The 20443-nt window shown below is 32.6% G+C and overlaps 1 protein-coding gene and 1 long non-coding RNA gene across 5 annotated transcripts in view; both read right to left on the bottom strand.

The window, feature by feature from the left end:
- Positions 1-20443, bottom strand: part of ZCCHC7 (zinc finger CCHC-type containing 7) — a 230704-nt gene that overhangs the window by 197292 nt on the left and 12969 nt on the right. The window lies entirely within an intron of this gene.
- Positions 1-20443, bottom strand: part of LOC145717066 (uncharacterized) — a 67692-nt gene that overhangs the window by 39726 nt on the left and 7523 nt on the right. The gene's annotated exons all lie outside the window — the stretch shown is intronic.

The raw sequence follows: 20443 nt of genomic DNA, 5'->3' as shown, positions 1-20443 counted from the left end.
CTACATTCTCTATACTTTTAATAAAATAGAACTCAGAACCCATTAACTCATTACTTTACAAAATGTTATCATTTCTCTTAACTTTAAAAACATGAATTTGAAATCAAGAATCACTAGTTAACTGTAACACACCATGAGATTAAAAATATACAACTCTAGCAACCTTATATCCTTGCCGATGTAAAACACTGCCATTTCAAACAGTTCGTCTCTCAAAGTAAGTTAGTGATATGGTTGGTCAATAGTTATTAACATGTACTTAGCTCTTACAATGTTCCAAAGATTGCGTTTAAGTGTTCCACATGTATTACTGAATTTAAACTTCACAACAAGCCCAAAAGATAGGCACAATTATCTTCATTAGAGATGAAAAAAGGAGACTTGGAGGGGCGCCTGGGTGGCTCAGTCGTTAAGCGTCTGCCTTTGGCTCAGGTCATGATCCCAGGGTCCTGGGATTGAGCCCTGCATTGGGCTCCCTGCTCGCCAGGAAGCCTGCTTCTCCCTCTCCCACTCCCCCTGCTTGTGTTCCCTCTCTCACTGTCTCTCTCTCTCTGTCAAATAAATAAATAAAATCTTTAAAAAAAAGGAGACTTGGAAAATTTAAAGAATTTGCCCCAAATTAGATGGCGAGTAGTAAGTGGCAAAATCCAATTACAAAGTCTGAGCTCTTACCCCCTATATATTCACTATCTCCCAAACAGGGTTGCCATTGTGGTTGGCTGAGGAAGGGAAGAGGAAGAGAAAGAGAAGTTCTATCTAGTCACAAAATAAAAAAATGTTGGAGGCTCCTGGCTGGTTCTAGTTGGTAGAGCATGCAAGTCTTGATCTTAAGGTCGTGAGTTCAAGCCCCACATTTGGGCATAGAGCTTACTTTCAAAAAAAAAAAAAAAAAGGGTAGTAGATACTCAAATATGTCTGATTTGATTCAATCCATTAGAGTTATGTTAAAAGTAAAGACAAACACTGAGTGCTCAAATCTTGGTTTTTAGTATCATTCTCCACTATAAGGAACAAGGTTGAATAGCTGATTTAAGGTCTGGGGTTATAGGTTCAAGCCCCACAGTGGGTGTAGGGATTAATTTAAAAAAAAAAATCTCTTGGGGTGCCTGGGTGGTTCAGTCGGTTAAGTCAGTTAAGTGGCCAGCTTTTGATTTCGGCTCAGGTCCTGATCTCAGGATCCTGGGATTGAGCCCTGCAGTGGGCTCCGCATTCAGGGGGGAGTGTGCTTGAGATGGTCTCTCTCCCTCTCTCTCTGCCCCTCCCCCCACTCACACACCCTGTCTCTCTAGAATAAATAAATCTTTAAAAAAAAAATCTTTTTAAAAAATGACAGGATTATGTCAAGAGACACAGGAACCAACTGAAAGAGCTCCCAAAGGCCAAAGCTAGAACAATTTAAACAAAATTTAGTACTGGATTATAACTCAACATATAAAATATCCTAAGTCCATATGGATAGAAATAAATAAATGAGGAAGAACAGACAAATCTCCCACACAGAAGAATTCCAAATAATGTATGTATATACTCCACCCTCAAGGAGGTGGAACATTAACTTCCTACTCCTTAAATATAGGCATATGCCTAGTGACTTCCTTCCAAAAAGTATGGTATGATAAAGAGGGACAAGAGTAACTCTACAGTGGAGAAACCAGACAAACACTATCTTGGCCAGGTGATAAAGGCTAACATCATCAGTAATAAGTCATCTATAAATCATTTACACTTGTTATGAAAATGATCCTTTACCTGTGGTCTTCCTCCCAAAAACCCATAAACAACCCTAACCATGAGAAAAATATCAGACAAATCCCAGTTGTGGGATAGTCTACAAAATACCTGATCAAGTACTTCTCAAAGCTGACAAGGTCATCAAAAACAAGGAAAAGTCTGAGGGGGCGCCTGGGTGGTTCAGTTGGTTAAGCATCTGACTCTTGCCAACTCTTGGTTTCGGCTCAGGTCATGATCTCATGGTCATTGGGCTCTGTGCTCAGGGTGGAATCTGCTTCAGATTCTGTCTCCCTTTCCCTCCCCCCCTGCCCCTCCAGGCTCACGTGCTCTCATGCTCTCTTTCTAATAAATAAATAAAATCTTTAAAAAAAAAAAAAAAATCTGAGAAACTGTCACAGCCAAAGGGAGCCTAAGGAGACATGACAACTAAATGTAATGTCCTATCCTAGAAATATGGGACAGAAAAAGAACATTAAGTAAAAACTAAAGAAATATGAATAAAGAATGGACTTTAGTTAATAAGAAATCAATGTTGGCTCATTAATTTTGACAAATGCACCATACTAAGGTAAGATGTTACTAACAGAGGAAACTGGGTGTGGGGCATGAGAATTCTCTGTACCATCTTCATGATTTTTCTGTAAACCTAAAACTGTTCTAAAGTAAAACATTTGTGGGGTGCCTGGGTGGCTCGGTCGTTAAGCATCTGCCTTCGGCTCAGGTCATGATCCTGGAGTCCTGGGATGGAGCCCCACATCAGGCTCCCTGCTCTGCGGGAAGCCGGCTTCTCCCTCTTCCACTCCCCCCTGCTTGTGTTCCCTCTCTCGCTGTGTCTCTCTCTGTCAAATAAATAAATAAAATCTTTAAAAAATAATAAAAATAAAAAAAATAAAGTAAAACATCTGGAAAAGGGGGGGAGGGGCACCTGGCTGGTTCAGTAGGAAGAGCATGCAACTCTCAATCTCGGGGTCATGAGTTTAAGCTCCACACTGGGTACAGACATTACTTAAAATCTTAAAAAAAAAAATAAATTAAAAAAATAAAAATCCGTGAGTCCATACTCATAGACTCAGAAATTCTCAAATCCTTCCTAGTATATGCTACCATCATTGTCAGTTTGCTCTAATTTAAGCCTATGTTCCCAGGAGAGATTGGAATACTGCTGGTCTCAATTCTTCATTTAAAAAAAGGGAGTTCAAGGGGCGCCTGGGTGGCTCAGTCATTAAGCGTCTGCCTTCGGCTCAGGTCGTGATCCCGGGGTCCTGGGATCGAGCCCCACATCGGGCTCCCTGCTCGGCGGGGAGTCTACTTCTCCCTCTCCCACTCCCCCTGTTTGTGTTCCCTCTCTCGCTGTGTCTCTCTCTGTCAAATAAATAAATAAAATCTTTAAAAAAAAAAATAAAAAAAGGGAGTTCAAGAGTTTGTATTCTTTTCAAGGATACACATTGCCAAAATAAAGAATTGCTAATGTAGCACTAATCTACCAGGAAGCCTATCAAGAAACAACTCACAGGAGCTAAGTGTACAAAAAAAAGAGCTCTGACATCACTAGAATCAAAGGAAAAAGAATTTTTTAAAGATTTAAGATATGAAGATCATTTTATAATTTTTCATAAAACCTAAGTAGCTAAGTTAGAAAATAAAATGAAAGCTACCTTTTTCAATGTCAGCTTTAACGTCAAAAAGTCCCAAGTAAAATGAAGGGTAGAAGGATCATTTTAGGTAGAAAAAAGGTTTACTCTCACCAAGAAACAGGCTTGAGGTATTCTATACATTTATTTCTGATTTCAGCTGAAAAAAGTGAAGAAACAAATAATCATGTCTTTATAAATTCCAATGCTACAGTGATTCACAGGAAAGGAAAAAACCTACTATGTTGAGACTTACTAAACAGGAAAAATAACTTATCAAGCCCCGTGTGCACAATGGAATGTTACAAAAATCATAAAACAAACTCATAGATGTTAAATGTTATGCATTAAGTATAAAGTTTATAGTGTCTGTTATTGTTAAGAAACCTAAGGGGATATTATGGTTGTATGTTGTATAATAACTCCTCTTTCCACTCTCTACTCCACTAAAAAGATCTGTATACATGTGATGCAATGCCTTCTGGATGTTATTCTAATGTCTGATGCAAAAATATGCTTTTCTGTTCCTGTACTGAAACATAGCTGTTTCTGGCACACATTTAGTATTTGCCCTCTTTTGTGATACAATCTGATTGACCTGCAGAATGTACCAAGGGCAATTACTGTCACCATACAAAAGAACACGGGTTAAAACAATATTCTGAGAGTGGAAGTGGAATTATAATTTAAATGAAATTTCAGATTTAATACATCCAAACAGCTTAAGTTAAATGCAAAAACGAATTATGTGCTTACAAATATAAAGTTGGGGCTGATTTTGTTTATTGCCTCAGAATATTCAGAATTTGGTTTACCTTTCTATATTAGACCCTACAAATTCAACATTTAAAGAGATCAATGAGAAAGTAAACTGTTCTCTTGTACAGGTGTCCCAAAGCTCTTGCCTATTCCCATTCCCTTCCTCTCCATCCCCCTTCTCCAACCTGATTAAAAACGTAAAAAGAGGCCAACTGAGAATCCCACGGCCACATACTGGGCATCATTGTAGTCCTAGTGATCCTCCTTTCCTCAGGAGCATTCATTTCTAAAACCTTAATGACACTCTGTCACATTCTCGTGAAAAGGAGAGGAAAAACTGCCATTAAAGGCTGTGTTCATTATAATCAGTGACTTCTTAAAAATGTTTGCAGTCAAGCAGTGATGTATCCTTGGGACTTCTTTCAGAGCTTGAGTCTTTTAGTAGCTTCTTAACATTTCAGGAAATTTCTGTGCACAGGAAATTATGAGAAATGCTTAAAATTGCTTAGGGATTTTTTAAAAAAATAAGAAAAAGCAAAAACAAAAGAGAACATGGCAATGTTAAATTTATATGTTTCCCATTTGCTATTTAAAGTATCTGTCAAAGCAACTTAAATATATTTTTATATAAAGGCAAAATGACACATGAACTATTAAGAACCTCAAATGGTAATAGAATATCCTCAAAGTAGCATATTACATGCAAAACACTATAAAGAAAATAAGCTACAGAAGAACCAAAATTATTCTATGTATGATGTGAGCACAACAGTCTTTTCCTCAGGTAATAATAGTATTCCTGGGAATTCCCCAATCTAAAAGCCTGGATAGATTTCAGAAAAATATAAGGAACTGAAAACCATCACCTAATTCTTACTTTTGTCAGTTTTGTTTGTTTTGGGGTGGTGGAACAGTTATTTTTATCCCTAAAAAAAAAAAAAACTTAAAGAGGGAAAGAAGGGGAAAATAAAGGGAAATATTATTTAGTACTGTTTCTCAAAAATTTTGCAATGTTTGATACAGATATTCTTAAATTTGCCATGTTCAATCTACCCAATGTAAGACCCAAATTTCTTTAGACAACTATATGAAGCACTTGTTTATTCCTTATGCATTTCTCCCCAATTTATAAAACAAAATCCTACATACTCTACAAAATAATATAGGTTTAATTAATTTTAATGAAATTAAACTGTTAATTTATTGCAAAACTAGAAGCGGAAAATAAAATCAGACTCCAAAAGTAATCAATTACACAAAGGCTTTGGCTATCGTATAGGATGCTCTTTAGAGCTAGAACAGAAAGGCTTACAACAGAAACCATTCTAACAAGTCTAGTTTATCTTTAGACTGTATTTAGGAATTTTACCCTCCATTTAATAAATTCAGAGTCCATTATTATTTAAAATCACACAAGCTGTGCCCATTCATCAGCACTGCCACCAATTTAAATCCTAAATCGTAGTGACTTATAAAAAGCGCAAAGAATTTTGGGACTTACAGTGAACTCTTTCTGAATCGCCTTGTCTCCAGAAAAAAACTGAATCCCCAAATGGATCCCTTGCTATTCACATACTTGCGGGCCACCTATTTCTTGCCACCAATTTGAATGTGGCCCAAAGGGTACAAAATATTAGCCTAAGCCTTTGTTTCTCCAACTTTTTAAGAAATGCATAAACCACTTTAGAAAAGTTCTCTTGAACTTCAAACTGGTCCACAAATCCCAAATTTAGAACCACTGACTTAAGAAACTGAAGTCATTCTACAACAAATGTCTTTCAGTTGTGAATTATCAGTGCAAAGTGTTATCTTTAAAACTGCTATAATACCTTTTTTAAAAAATCAACATAACCATACAAATTTTAACAGTTCTTAAGGAACTCAAAGACTATCCCCTCAAAATGGACCCTAGGAGTTTGAGGAACCTAGTCTGAGAAACACTGCTTTATTCAAAATTGAAATAAGAGTCTGCTGTTCCCCTTATCATATTACAGTTTATCCTCCCTACATATCCCTACCCAAATGAAAGCAGTTATCTTTCATTTTCTGCACCCCCAACAGCTCTCTTATACCACTCATCTCTTGTCTCTTCTCTTGAACTACCAGATCTTTGAGGTCAGGGTCTATACCTGGTTCATCTCTATACGGATCAGCACACCTTACAAGGTGACTCCCAAGAGGCCCTGATTATTTGTTGGCTGAATTAATGAATGTGGAATATAATTCCTTTGGCTACTATTTGCTCTCAGATTATTTAGGTCTTTGTTCCCAATCACTTAAATAATCAAAAGTTTACAGACTTTTCAATTCCTACAACATGCTTATCCAGTTAAAAAAACAACAGAAGAATTCTCTGTATGAAGAAAACAATCACCAATAGTTTAAGATACCAGAAGTCAGTAAAAGATACAAATATAAACATCACTACCATCAGTGCTCCTATAGAGCATCTTTCTAGAAGAGGCAAAAATTCCGTTATAATCAAACTGATATGTTACAATGTATTAAAAATTCACTGATAAATGGTGTGATTTTAAACCTAAATGTTTTTAAGTGGTCAATGGGTCTGACTGAACCAAAAAAATCATAGTATATAAATGACTATTTTGTGAATAAGGATCTATAGTACCTTTCATGCAAAATGAAAACTCATCAAATACAATAAGATAAAATAAAATAAAGCTTTCTTTTCCCTTCAAAAGCCACAAAGGTTTGGTCTATATTAAAAAGCCATAGAAAAGTAATCAATTCTAAGTTACTATACAGTAACTCAAATAGGGATAGTTCCTTAGATGCTAATAAAAAGTACTATACGAGCTATTACTTTTAATCCTACCATGATTGTCATTCCTTTTACAAAATAAAGTCATCTGCATTGTAGGAAATGTAAAAGCCCAAAAGGTTAAAGCTTTGGATATAAAATTTAGCTAGCAGACTCAAATACTAAATCTCTATATCCTATTCACTCTTCACTCAACTTCCATTTATTTTTTGGGGATTTAAGGGTTTTTTTGGGAAGGTTTTTTTTTCTACTTGTTTTAATTTTGTGGAATAAGTAAAATAACACACCCATATCTGTTAGACAATATTAGAAACGTTCAACAAAGTGATTTTTGTGGGGTTTTTTTGCTGTATATGTTAGGCCTCACCTGATTAGACAGAAAAAGTATGAAATAAAAGTAGTTTTTATGGGACAAAACGTTTTTCACCTACATTACAATGTCCATTATCCCTAGAACTTTATAAAGAAAGACTGTTCTGTAGTAGATTTAAGATGAAACACTACTACTTGAAATTCCCAAACTTCCACTGAACTGTTTTTAAAATAACATAATTTAAAGGTGTTTGGGGGATGCCTGGGTGGCTCAGTCGGTTAAGCGTCTGCCTTCGGCTCAGCTCATGATCCCAGGGTCCTGGGATTGAGCCCCGAACCCAGCTCCCTGCTCAGTGGGAAGCCTTCTTCTCCCTACCTCTCTGCCTGCCGCTCCCCCTGCTTGTTCTCTCCCTCTTTTCTGTCAAATAAATAAAATCTTTAAAAAAAGGTGTTTGGATAGCAATTATAAGGAATGGGGCTAAATATTATTAATGGTATGATTACTCACTAAATCGATATATTACAACATGTAACTATTACATTAAAAGACGATAAAGAAACAGAAGTCCTAAAGAATGATCTTTAGAATAGCCTGTCCCTCACCTCACCTTGTACTTCCTACAGTTATTTGAATGTTAAATTCTGGACCTACTCTATTAGGTACTTAAACTTAATTCAACCTTAAAAGAGAAGTTGCAAATAGTTGATGTTATTAGCTGTTTTTTAAATATTTAAAAATTTAAATAAGTCAATCAATACAGGTACCAATATTAAATTATATGACCATCAGAGCACTTGATACTGAGTGAGATTTTCAACTTAACATACAACTTCTTTTGACTTCCTCTGAAATACAAATAAAAGAAATTTTTATTTTAAATCTGCACTTTTCCATATTACAAGGCCATTAATACTAAAGACTTCTCTCTTATCTTCCAAAGATCTTGTGAGAATGTTGAGCAAATATTGTGTTTCTCTATCAAAAGAAACTAGTTTTATATTTGATGAACAACAAATCACCAGAGGAAATTAGTATTGATTTATTTCCTGTTAATTAAGAATCTTCAAGTAACTTAATACAGCTACCACACTTTTTTAGTTTTAAAAACAAGGGTGGGGAAAGTAAAGGGAGACTGATTGGTAGGAAATAATAAAGCAGGTGTAATTTGGTAATATGGTCATATGGTCAGAAATAAGGTTTTTCAATTGGAGGAGCTAAATCTTTTCCAAATCACAATTAAAGAGAAAAATAAGAAAAACAGCATACATACTGACTTAAATGCATTTCTCAGAAAACTGGATACACAAATACTAAAAAGGGCTATAAATTCACTGTCTGAAATCAATCTGAGAAAAAAAACCCATATATCAGAATCTATATGCTTCATAATTATTTGGATCATAAAATCTTCTACAACCAACTCCCATAATAATCTAGATACCAAAAAACTTTGGCAATAACAAAGAACTTAGTACAAAGGTACAGTATCTGTATATAGCACATCAAACAAGATGAGATAAATCAAGCTAAAAGAATATCTTAAAATAGTGAGATATTTACACTTGTTTTAACTAGTATTTATCTTAAGGTATATATGGCCATTAAGGGCTGATGTTCAAAAAGATTTCCCCAGAAAGTGGTAGGTTTGGGCCACACATTCTGAGCTACATAAGAACACACACAAAGATAAATGTTCGAGATATTTATTGCAGTATTTTTTATGTTGCCCTCCCCACAAAATAGGGGAAAGGTCAAATAAATTATGATGTGTTTATGTAGGTATAATGTTATACAGTCATTAAAACATATTTTCTGAGACTATTGTAATGATAATATACTTACAGTGTTAAGAAAAATACAGGATATAGAACTGTATATGTCATTAAAGATTCCATTTATACATATATGAATACTCCCATGAGGGAAAATTGGATATACACAAAGATGTTACTAGTGGGTCTATGTGAAAGGATGGACTGTGGCTATCTTTATGTTCTTCATACTTTTCTGTATTTTTTATATTTTTATTGGTGTCTTATTTTTATAAAAAATAAAAATCACACTTTTAAATGTAACTTTAATAAAATATAAATAAATAAATTAGTATCTATCATTTTTAATGTATAAAAAAAACTCGATGTCAAGACTCAATCAGCCTTTTTTATTTAAAAGTGAATGCTGGTAAAAATGTATATTGTACATTTCACCAGGATCTAAGACCTACTGTCCCAGATAATCTCCTACTAACAAAATAATTATCCCATTTTAATTGTGGGTTATATTCCTTACTTCTAATTGAAATCAGCATCTACAATCCAATTTATAAGAACAATTTTTATCTAAAATTGTACTGAAATATCTCAATATTTTAAATGAGGAATTTTACTCAATGAAACTTATTTTAATAAGAATTTTTTTAAGTGAAGCATCTAAAAAAACCTACCAATTTTAATAAGCAATTAAAAGTTAGGCATGCTTCTCTTCTCTGAATTCTTATCTATAACTTTATATTTGTATTTATTTATAACAGCCATGAAGAATCAACTTTCAGGCTGCTTCCCTTTAAATTAAGGCTTGTTTCACCTGACAAATATCTTTATTCTAGAATTCTTATATTGTTTTTAATATCTCAATCTCTGTTTCTAATCTACAAATTGGAAGAGTTTTTAATTTTGGGGTGTTTTGGTATGTGTGCCTCCCAAAAATAACTTACATATTCACAGCAAACTGAAGATAATTTTTAGAAAGATGTTTAAGAAGATCAAGCAGACTTCTAAAAAAATACAAATATTATTAATATAATAGACTATTTTTAAGACTCAAGAAAAATACAACAGGAAAAGGAAAATTTTAAACAATTTACTGAACTTCACATTCTTCCATGCCAATTTTCAGTGTGGCCCATTTTTCAATCAAGGTCTACATATCTGAAAAGTTGACTTATTAAAATTTTCAATGAATTTAAAAGCAGTGCTATTAAACTTTTCTTTAGTCCATTCAGCCCCTTAACTAACCAAACAATGAAACAAATATTACAAGACGAAGGCTGACAAAAAATCATAATGAACCTCTCAGATGAGAAACTAATTGGTACTAAGTACACAATGGCTTACATTTAATCCTGTTAATAACCACACAAAAAAAGAAATAAAAGACTCACTTTTCAGTCATCTCTCTGGACCACTGGGCTAAAATAACAGCATGACTAAATCTGACATTGACCCCGTGGCCCTGCTAGGAGTTAAAAGAATTCCTTTGAGTCTTCTGAGGCCTGTTTTCAACTGCTCCAGAAGGGGTGGGCTAGTCATACACACTTGTTAGCCTTCTTTACAGTAACAGGTCAAATTAGAAATGGTCATACACACTGTAACATACCCTAGCTCTTACTTTAGACTTGAAGTCTGTACCTTAAAACAGCAATACAAAAAGAACAATAAAATAGTAACAGCTGGCTGATAAAATGTCACAGATGGATAAAATGTAATTGGAACAATAAGAATATATCCAAGCAATAAAATTACTGGAAATACATCTTTAAAACAAATAATATTATGTCTAAATTAACAAGACTGAAGTTGAGACAAACCGCCAAGATGAATCACTGATAAAAAAGAAAAATACCTTATGTAAATCTTTCTAGATATATCACAAAACAATTTTCAGCAAGCCTACTGAATTAAAATACACCTAATTCCTTTGCGAAGTTCTGCAGGTTTTTGTGACATGAATCCACGAATAACAAACAATGTCAAAATGGTATAAATATGTCTGAAAGCAGTTCACTTTTTCCCTTTCATTTTTTTCAAAACACTTTGACTTCCAACAAAGAATATATTAGCATCTCATACATTCCTCTCTAACTAGTGATTTAAAATAATTATGGACATGGATTTACTATACTTGACAAGATTTCTCTACATCTAATATTAATACTTTTAAATTAAGTATATTTTCTTCATTAAAATAAAATTCCTTGCCTTACTCTTACTTCACATCTAACCACTGCAAATCTAACAAATCAACTACTAGCATATTTTATATATTTGCCCAAGTTTTCACAATTTAAAAAAAGTACAACTCCAGTTAATTTACATCAATATTTAAAATTAAAAGGTCTACATTTTCTGTATACTAAAAGCCAATAGATGTCCTTATAGCACAAAGAAATAAAATTATTACACACCAAGGCATACTTTGTCTCTATGGCAAAATATCAAAATTAATTTTACATAATTCAGTTTCTATACTCCTATAATTTTAGCTTATTGTATTAATAAAATCAAACAAATACCATAGTCAAAGAACTATTAACTGAACACGATGACTTCACTGAACATTAGCAATTAGCCTCAAGGCATTGTTTTATTAATTTTGTACAGGCTTAATTTAGAATAAAGATCAGAGTTAAAATTTTAATGCTTATCACAATCAAACTTTGTGAATATGTCAAAATTTAAGTGAACTCTTAGAAAAAGAGAGTTCCAGCCCTCTATGTTTTAAAAATCTGTCAGGGCATATAAATCTCCACCTGTCAGGTGACAGCATTTTGGGAAAGTTTTCTTTCTCTCTAGTTCTTGTTCTGTTCTCATTCCGTCTTCTCTCTTTCAGAGCACATGATTTTTCAGGAAATACCAATAATCAACTGGAACAGTGAAATACAAAAAATCCTCAAACTTACCAAGCAATAAGAGAACTACATATTTCACAAACAACCCCTATTTAAAGCTCTAATCAGAGTCTACTTTTATAAACAGAAAACTAACGCTAAAGTTTCCACACCAAACAGTGTAATTTTACCCTCACTGGCTTACCTTCACAACATTTTCTGGCCTAAAAAAATATCAGGAATAAAAGTATTTCCATTATACTTGAATAGTTACTATACATGTTCAGCCATTCAGTTTTAAAAGAATCTTCCACCCACTGCCAAAAGAAAAAGAGAGAGGGAGAACAAAAAAGAAATCCTACAAAATGAGAATTTCAAATAAAGACTGGAAAAGGCATCAAGCAATGATGACCTTAAAAAAAAAAAAGTTGTCTGATGATTGTGAAGTTTTTTAATAGCATGAAAGCATTTCACCAGTTTGTTCTTTCCTTAATAAATTTCAAGTTCGGCTCTACAGTGCTCTCCTATTAAAGCTACACACAATAAAATCTGTGCCATGAGCTTTAAGAACTAAAAACATTTTACACAAACATTTGTAAAACTAGTAAAATGTGCTAACAGAAAGAGTCCTTGTTATTTTTAAAGCTGCATATTTTCACAGTTGGATCACTTTCCATATCACAGATTATACCCTGATTCAATATGAATACTAAAATTATTCATATTTAAATATAAGTATATTTTATATTATAACAAATAAGAAATAAATCTGTTTTATAAGAAATAAATATACTTTAGAGGTTATTTATGTTTCTCAATAATTACATATGAACACCAAGAATAAACTTATACCTTTCAAAATACTAATCAGAATTAGGGAGAATAATTTTACAAACTTAAGCCTCTAAAACTATGATAAAAAAGTAGAAATTCAAAAGATTAATTGCCATGGAAAAATACAGCTATTAGACTTAGGATACATTTTCTTCATAGTTTGAAACTCTCATTAATTTTAAAAGAAATTGCTTCTTGAGAAGTCATTTGATAGAAATCAAAATGTGAAATATAACTAACTAGAAAATAATAGTTAACATAAAACAAAAATTCAATAATGTTATTTGTTTCTTGGTAATAAATTCTATAAATCAGCTTCATATTCTAGGAACACTAAAATCCACAAGAAAACACTACAATTAGCAGACACAGAAAGAAGGCTTGCCCTTACCCTAATTCCCAAAGTACTTAACAGACATCCAGAAAGAGAATTTTAGATACCTCACTGCCATGGTATATAATCAATTAAACAAACAAAAAACCCTAAAATTATGCATATCAAAATTAATTCTTTTTTGATCCTATTTATCAACATTAGAAAGTTCTTTTAGCCTATTAGTTAAAAGTATAATACAACACCATTTTTCATGGTATACTGGGAAATTACTGCAATTTTTTAAAATGCTAAAATGAACCTCTTTATTATTTTATAGTAATTTAATGAATACAAAATTAAGTTAAATAATGCCACTGTATGATGCACCCTTACAAAACAAATGTAAAATAGAAGTAACTTTGACCACATTAATTTGCTATTTTAAAATCTTCAGATATTAATAAAAAAATCTTTTGGGGAGATGTGAGGACTAGAGACCTCTACTTTTCCCTTACAGCAGTAATAAATTACTCAATATTTAATTGCCACAGCACTTCTCCAAGGACTTAACGAATGTTAAGCATAAAGTTATTTTATAAAGCAAATTTCTTCGCATTTGAAAAACAGCATGTTTTGAAGGAATAAGCGCTTTTAAAATCTGGTCAAGTTAAAAATGTATGTTCCCAAGCAATGTACATTAATATATCCATTTGAATATATCCATACCATGGACAACAAAAATTGAATGTAAGAGAAATCACATTTCAGATTATAACTGATTTCCTATGAATATCTTTTCAATATACAGTAATATTTAAATTTATAACAGCTACTTATAGCTAATTAGTATTTCTAGTTATTTACTTAGTTCAACTATAACATTTTTATTCCAACAGTGGAGCAACTGTAAATAGAAAATTTGGGGATTAATAATTTTCTATCAATTTCATGCATAAAGCTAACATATCTTTTCAGCTTCTCAATGGCTCAAAAATTAAATTGCTACTGTTATTAAGAAAACAAAACCGAGAACAAAATTAGTTTTTCCCTGCTAGTCCCCATGGACCTAAGTCCACACAATAATTCTTCCCAATCTGCAAAACAAAATAAAACAAAACACAAATAGATGGGCTAAGGAAGAAAGATCAAAACAAAGAAACAAGTTAAAAAAAAAACAAAAAAAACTCTCTTTCCCTTTAGCAATCAACAAAATAACAGAAAAGAAAAAGTGGAAAAGTCACCCAGAATATATGACCATGTAAGCATGGGCACTCTTGCAGAAAACCAAGTCTGCAACCCAAAGCCATGGGAAATTTAAATTAGAGCAAACGGCCACAATAGGCAGGGAAATCTGTAGAGATAAAAAGGAACTGCTGAGGTTGCAGGTATACTACTAAAGATCTTTTGAGATTTCAAAACAAACTTTATTAGTTTTATTAATTTTTAAAAATATATATAATAATTATATCCACATTATATCATTCTGAAGATTGTTTTTTCCCCCACTTAAAACAAAACATACATATGTATGTGATATATCTAAAGGAAGAGAAAGGATTCTCATTGCTTAATATTGAGAATCAGCAAATCAAACTTGCTTCACAACTCTATCTCCTTCCTATTTAAATAATGTTAAAGCAATTTAAAAATTTAACAAAAGGAAGAAAGTCAGAGATAAGACCCTTCGCTGCTGATGGTAACCTAAGTGGTGGCACAATCACACAGCTGAACACAACTCCTCTTTGCCCTGCAAAAAACTATATGCCAAAGTTAGTTTAACCCATACAGTTTGAAAATTAGATGATCTGTGATAGAACCATCACGATTCATCGGTTAAATCCAAAAGTAAAAAAAATATTTCCCCAACTACAACATCTCAAACAGAAGAATTAAGGGACTTCTACAACAACCAAGATAGTCATGGTATTAAGAACCAATAGAAGTATTCCACAACTTAGGACCTGATGGATTTTAACCAGTAACTCACCTATCCAGAAACATTTAGACTGAATACTATGAACCTTTCCAGGGAAGTATTTCTTACACATAAAAGCCAATCATACTAGATTAAAATAACACATTTATAGCAATATTTAAGTCACATATATTCTCCCATAAAATTTTTATATCATTTTTAAAGCAAACCAAAAGAGCTAGAGTAGACATAAGTTATGGAATGAAGAGCAAAATACTGATTATATGGGAGTGAGGTAATTTTTCAAGTACTTACTAGAAAATGAAATTTTTTTGGCAATTAAAATCCTCCTTAAAAGGGGAAAGTAATGCTATTTCTAAATAAAACCATTGACAAAAGTTCATTGTTGTTTAAATCAGATCATTTAACACTAATTAATGACTAATACAATATAAGGAGTAACTTACAGGATCACTGTGATTGCACATTTTTTTCTTTAAAATCTCCTTCATTCAGTTAAATTTGTATGCCATTTTCCTCCACGTCCTGAATTCCTCTCACCTGACTTTTCTAAGCAAAATTTTTCAATTACTTTAAATTTATTTATCAGCCATAACCAGTCTATTTCCTACATCTTTAGAATTTCTCATTAACTACAAATGTGGAAAGAGTATTAAAAAGTTTTCTAGAAATTTGGGCTTTCCCTCCCTACAGTAGATAATTCTGTTACAGGCACTATTGAGTTACAAAGCAAAATCAAATGTGACTTACGTACTTCAAAGGAATTGCCAATAAAAACACTTTGCCTCAATAAATAGCTCTAAACAGCCATTCTTTCATCTTGAGGCAATTACAAATTAACTATATATTTAGGCTAAATGAGGAGTACAAATTATTTTCTTATTATAGAATTATGCTGTCTTCCTTTAAAATGTATTTGCAAAAGATGAGGGTAACAGTAGATGCTCTCAAGTCCATGGTTAACTAATTTTCAAAACTATGTCAAAAGCTGAAATTCTAAGGTAAAAATGTCATAAAAATAAAAATTACACATTTAGCAGGCAAGATCCACTTTTAAATAATCTATTATTACACTGCATTTATATCTGGATCCAAATCTATATTACAAAAATAATTTTTATGCCCAGAATTACATCCCTATCCAGAGCTAATGCTATCAGATCAAGATTCAAACACTAAAAAACAAGTAAAATCTATCCCTTTACATATTCTTAAGTACATTTGTGTAATTTAAAAAGAAAATGTGTCCTTACACACAGAGGATGCTCAATTAAAGTATTTATTTCTTTATTATCATAAGAATCAGCAACAATTTGACAACTAACTCAAAATGCCAAAAACTTAACCATAACAATAATGTATAACAACAAAGACAAACAATGATAGAGGAAGTAAAAATTTTTGGCTGAAAAACTTCCATTAACTCAATACTTTTACTTCATTAAGTGTTAACAACCAACAGAGTGTTAGCAAGAGATTAGTAAATTACTTTGAAATTAAATACAAATTTAGCAAAGTCTTAAAAACAGGATCTCCTGCACAGGGACATGAATGGTCTTTATTCTTACAAGGGAAAAAAGAGTAAATGCTCTCCATTCTGTACTTTTGAAAAATGTTTTACAGTCTAATCATATGTAGTTAACATCAAATTTAGTTTCTGATTATAAAAATAAACTGTCTACAAATTACACTCACTTCTTACACAGTGATCACTACATGCAATAGATTATTTTTACAGCAAACAACTATATAAAAATTACATTTCAACACTCTTTACCCAGACATCAGGACTCAAGTTCTTATCCTAGATAAGAATGAAAATGTTGCCTGGCCATCTAATTTTATGCTTCTCCATCCCCCCAAAAATGTAAAACTGTAGCTGATAAATAATATTTGAATGGTAACTAAACTAGGTTGTTAAATAAATACATGTTATTTTCATATTAAGCAGTTTCCAACAAATTTAATATATCTTATATGAAAATCACATCGGTTGTTAAAAGAAATGTCAAAAAAAAAAGTAAAATTTAATTCTCTTCCTAAGTACTTATCACTGTTGAAAAGCTACTGTAAATGAATTTAGACTAAAAGTCATAAACTGACTTTGGAAGAATGCATACCTAAATTGCTGATCAAAAGCGAAATCACAGAAATTAGCAACATACAGTATCAACATTCCAAAATGTTATTAAAATCCAACCCAAAGCTGCCTTTGCATTTCTGGAATTTCTAATGAGATTTTCAGTCTGCTGAACAATGGCCATAAAAGGCTTTCAAACTTCACTCCATTCACAAGTAAAGTTGAAATTGAACATTTTTATTTCTTCTCTCCCTATGACAACTTCACCATGGAACAGTGAATAACACAGCTCAAGTCATTATGCTAATTAGAAATTAAATAAAAAGATGCCCTTACAATAGTTAAGTGTAAGGTGACATGCTACAACTAGAGACACAGTTCAAAAGCAGCTTTATGAATTGTGTAGTACAGGCTTACAAAAGCTGAAAACATCAGGGAGGGAGCTCCTTGATGCTCTCGGTCACTGGAACTCTAGCATGTGGCTATTTCTGAATTTTAAGGCAGAAATTAAACTATACACCAATGAGAAATATGTCAAATAGCAACCAACCCTATGACCTAAAAGGCCATAAGATCTTCAAGAAACTGTATTTACTGAAATTAAGCTGATTTGTTATCTGATGAATGCAGAAAGGCGGGGAAAACACCACCTTAAAGATTTGAAGAGTACTGCAAGCTAAGTTTAATTTATTAATGTTTCCACACTAACAGAATGTGTTCCTTCCCTATGTTAAAAGATGGTAAAGAATACAAGCTATCAGGAGCCGAAGTTTTATTTCAAGGCATGCTCTACTTTGACCAGTCCTGCATGAAATACATACTTTACATAGCTGGTCATGTCCACTGACTAACTTTATAACCTGGCCCATTTGAGGGAATTTTTCTACCTGCCATAAAATTGTATAAAATATCCAATTTTTTTTTAAAGGAAAAGGAAAAATACAAGCAAGAAACAGGAGGAAAACACTGGAACAAAGTAATGACCAAAAAAATCTTCCAACAGCATTCTGAACACATACAAAAAACACATATGAAATATAAATACCCTCTCTCATTTAGGCTGAGGCAGTTTCTAAAAAGACATGCTATTAAAATATTTAATCATACCCAGACACATATTAAACTATTAATTTAGCATTAGTGGTACCATACAGTCTTAAGTTTCTATTAGGGTTTTCAGCTTCTACCTCCTTGCACTTACCCTGAACTGAAAATTCTATGCATTCTTCAAGACCCAGCTCAAAAAGCTACTGTCCAATTCAGTCTTGTACTTTGCCTATCCATGTAATGTTTTTTTTTTAAGCCTATTACGTTCATCTGGAAATGATTTTGTAATGTGCTGGAGCATCTCTTATATTTGTAGAAATACATTTAACTCTGGTGTTACAGTGAACTTTCCATACTGTCAGGCATTTTATGACTTCTAAGGGCAGGGACTACATAGCAATTCTTGAATCCCAACACCTAAACAGTATAGTAACTTGTACATTTCATGTATCCAATAAGTAACTATTGGACAGATTTTAAGATTTTAGATTTAGTTTAACTAAAATGTCACCAAATCAAATAAAATTTATTTAAGGAAAGTGCCATACTAGAGACATGTTCAAAAGCAACTTGGGTTCACAAAAAAAGCCGAGAACTTTCAATTCAAAATACCAAGTGGAAACTATATGCCCATGCTTGCCATAGTCATTCTGTAGTTAGAAGAATTTAGTCAAACACTTTTCTATTACATTAATTTAGTCTATCCATTGTCTCACTTTATAACTTTAATAAAATTATTATTTTACCAATAATAAGATTAAGTTACCCACACAGCTAGTCAACTGAGGAGCTATAACAGACATAATAACTACCACTAGTTAAGAGCCTGTAGGTTACCTCATTCAGAGTTAAACTTTAAACTGAGACACAAAGGATGAGTAGGTATCATCAGTCAGGCAAGGTAGAAAGTGATCCAGGAAGAAAAAAGCATTTGTAAAGACCCAGATCAAATAAAATATGACCAATTTGAAAAACTGAAATTCAAATACATATCCCACTCTACTCAAATTTTAATTAGCTATCAAGTCTTGGTTGAGTGCTTAATAAATGCCAAGGATTCAGCAATTACCTCTAGATGAGTTCTTCATCCTCTGAAATTGTATCCAAAACTTTTATGTGCATATTTTGGGGGAGTAAAGGGACTTGACACAAAGACAACTACAACATTGGGGCGCCTGGCTGGCTCAGTCGGTAGAGCATGCAACTCTTGATCTCGGGGTCATGAATTCGAACCCCACGTTGGGGGTAGAGTTTACTTAAAATACATGTATGTATATAAAAGACTTACTGCACTAAGTCACTGAAAGCCATTATTTTATTTCAATTTCAAAAGCCATGATTTTACTTTAATCAAGCCATAATTTCACTTCAACTTCATTTAGCAGTACTGAGCACTGCTCTATATGCAAAGAGCACTACTCTATATGCAAAGGTAGAACTTCAATTAAATTCACCTAAGATTTACTAGATTATCCAATATGTGCCAAATGCTGATAAACTAAAGAAGCAATGTGTCAAATTGTACATACTGAATGAGCTCTACGTTAATGTAAAATTCTGTACCGTAACAGTTATGTACTAGGAACTAATACAGCTTCTTCAACATGCTATATTCTTCATTATTCAAAAGTTACTTCTTTTTAAAATGTGAATCTAATTTTTTGCTAAATCTGAATCTTTCAAAATTACTAAATGAGAAACAAACATTAAGACCAGGAATAAGCATAAAAACATGCTTGTGAAAGTGCAATTAGACTATTACACATGTGTTGGAAATACATTTTAAGACTGTAAAAGTATTTTATTCATCAAATATTTAAAATTACTATTCATTCACCTCTAAAACGTATTTGTTACATGCATAATGTATCCAGCTCAGACTAGTGCAAACAACCCAAAAATAGTCCACAGTCCTAGAAATGAGGACTATCTTTCCATACTACTATGGACTGATCTCCAGGCTATATACTGTTACAGAAAAAAAAAGAAAAGGTAGAGCAAAGTGTGGTTAGTATACCTCTGTTTAAGAAAGGGGAGAAAGAGTACAAAGATATATACATATATGCTTTTATTTTTTTAGTATGAGAACAAACCATCAATTTTCTCTGAACAGTTATCCAAAAGGGGAATGGCAAAATAGGGTGAAGACTGGACAGAAGGTAGAATTCTCTGAATATATTTTACCTTGTCTTGTTGACTTAAATTTGGAATCTTATAAACATTTTGCATAATTAGAAAACAAATTAAATTTTTAAAAGGCAATATTGAAAAATAAACATATCCAAAGCAAAATGAAACAAATGAACCTATCCATGTATCTAGTTTACAGCATAATCACAGGGAAAGAAACCTGAATTTAATCAAGCTTCTAGATCTAACTACCAAGTGACATGAAACACAGGGGGCAG

This window comes from Leptonychotes weddellii, chromosome 14, assembly GCF_054177405.1.
Source record: "Leptonychotes weddellii isolate Sample4059 chromosome 14, ASM5417740v2, whole genome shotgun sequence".
Lineage (NCBI taxonomy): Eukaryota > Metazoa > Chordata > Mammalia > Carnivora > Phocidae > Leptonychotes > Leptonychotes weddellii.
The sequence above is the reverse complement of the archived record's forward strand: the minus strand, read 5'-3'. Positions and strand labels throughout refer to the sequence as shown.